The sequence below is a fragment of the Trachymyrmex septentrionalis genome, unplaced genomic scaffold, assembly GCF_001594115.1.
Source record: "Trachymyrmex septentrionalis isolate Tsep2-gDNA-1 unplaced genomic scaffold, Tsep1.0 scaffold131, whole genome shotgun sequence".
In the NCBI taxonomy this organism is placed as follows: Eukaryota; Metazoa; Arthropoda; class Insecta; order Hymenoptera; family Formicidae; genus Trachymyrmex; species Trachymyrmex septentrionalis.
In genome coordinates this window covers 1,154,212-1,156,623 of record NW_017304450.1, presented here as the reverse complement: position 1 = coordinate 1,156,623, position 2,412 = coordinate 1,154,212, and positions in this window count along the sequence as shown.

Here is a 2,412-nt window from a genome sequence, read left to right as displayed (position 1 = left end):
TTTTTTTTTTTTTTTTTTTTTTTTTTTTTTTTTCGGAAAAATAAATAGGTCAATTAATATGAATGGTTCTCATATCCAGACATAAATTTTTAAAGATAAGAATTAAAAAAATAATGTACAATATTTTCGAAACTTATTAATATTAAAAATACAATATACATTATAATTTTATAATCACGTATGTTATATTTTTAATATTAATAAGTTTCGAAGGTATTAGGTTACAATATTTTTTAAATTCTTATTTCTTAAAATTATATGTTGAAAAATTAATTATGTATTAAATTATATATATCATAATTATATATTATATTTTATTCACATTTTTGATTATTTTTCACGCAACTCACAATATACGTCGTGATATATCATTGAAAGCTAATAAATTTTCTGATTTTTATTTGATGTCTTCAAGCACCAACAAGTTATATCATCTTTCAAGCAATGAAAGAAATCCATCTATATCTTGAGAAAAATAATGCTCTTTGCTGATGGAAATCACGGTGACAACAACGTGCAAAGATGACCTTGCATTCGTATGGATTGATTATAATTCAATACAACAACGCAATAATGCAGTGTGGCGATCTTATTGAGACAGACCTTGATCGCTGCGCGACATCCGTATAAATATTTTTCAGCTCGCGCGAGTGCGTTTACATCATGAATAAAGAAGACTTTTCTTGTGTTTGATTTGTGGTTCTTATAGTCTTTTGCGTTGTGTGATTCCATAGCTTTCCTAAAATACATCTTCGATATATAGGTATATGTGTATATTGCTGAGTGTATAATTATTATACATAAAATTTATAGGCAAATTTTTTTTTTATAGAAATATGTTTTACCATTTTTCAATTTATTATAAACATATCATAAATTAACTCGAGCGAATAATTCTCACGGCTAGAAAATTGCAAACAGTCTGAGTATAAAAATTGCATCTGCATTCTGACCATCTTATGTATTCTACTAATTATCTTATTAGTAGTTGAATAAAAATTAACTTAAATACATATTTATTTAAATAAATATTTTAATAAAATAGATTCAACATTTTAATATTTATTTTTAAGCACTGGACTTTTAGTGCACGCTTTTGGACATATGTATTCGCGAAATGACAAAAATTCTTTCCAAATTAAAATATCTTCAAACCATAATATGATTTCCATTACTATCGAAAACGATTCATAGGATCCACTTCATAACATTGAATTAGTGCCACATGTGTTACGCAATATTGACTTGTGACAATCATCGGTGGTAGATGACGATCGATTCCTCGTTACGAGGAGCGAAAGACTTCGCGGAAAGACTGTCAGAAAATTTTATCATCTGTAAATACTGTAATTGCGCATAAACGTTGCATCGCGCATTAAAGCGCGGTACGTCACGACACTGGAAAGTTTCGCCGGACGATTACATCGGGCATGTCGAACGTTATTTTCGCAGCGTCGTCGCAAAAGCCGCGTGAGGACTTTGCGAGAGCAGGCTATCACGATTCTAGCCTATCCTCGCATTAGCTGGACGATAGTTTCTACGTATGGAAGTGTGCATTCTCTACCTTACGCGTGTAACAGCTACAGTGTGCGTGCATGCGTGCGCATTTGCGTGGATGAAAATGTTCGCCGCGCTTGTCGGAGCGGAGTCTTTCGCAGAGCTGGCCCCGCTGGGCACCACAAACTGTGGTGGTAGCAACAAGCCAGCAACGGATCATTTATGTGTTAACCGGCGTTGCGCACATCGCCATTGGTCGCGGGCGTCTACGAATCGTGCATTCCGCCGTGCATACGCTAAACAGCGAGGCCTATAATAGGATAGGCGCGTGAATGCGCAGAACACGGTAGATACCGGGAAGGTTGGGATCACGAAGAAAGAATCCCTTCGTTCGACGAGACCGCCGCCCGCTGCACCGTCTGAGTCATGACTCTGATGAGCTAATGACAAACATATGCACACGCTCGCGTATTCGAGGAACGTAAACAAAGTCGTCGGTATGGACGCGCGGATGGTAGCGCGTCATCAAGCTTGCAGTCATGACAGAAAATTTTGTCAAATGCTTTACCCAGCACTAACTGCGCTCAGCGGAAAAAGCAACTTTGCTAAACTGTGCAATAGTCTTTAATGGGATTGGTCTTGCCTTTAATTTTCTCACTGAATCTGAATGCGTAAACCAATCATGTTAAAGAATTTTGCTACAGTTGCAAAGCTGCTTTCTCTGCCGAATGCAGTCATTCGTATAATCATTTTCAAATATCTTTTTAGATATAACTGGAGCTTAAATTTTTTGAAGATATCTCGAACTTTCTCGAATTATCTACAGTTACTCCCAAGAGAGAATTCTGGTTTTCCTCAAATGGAACACATATCCGATTTCTCAAGGATTCTGTCTAACTTTGTATACGATGTAGT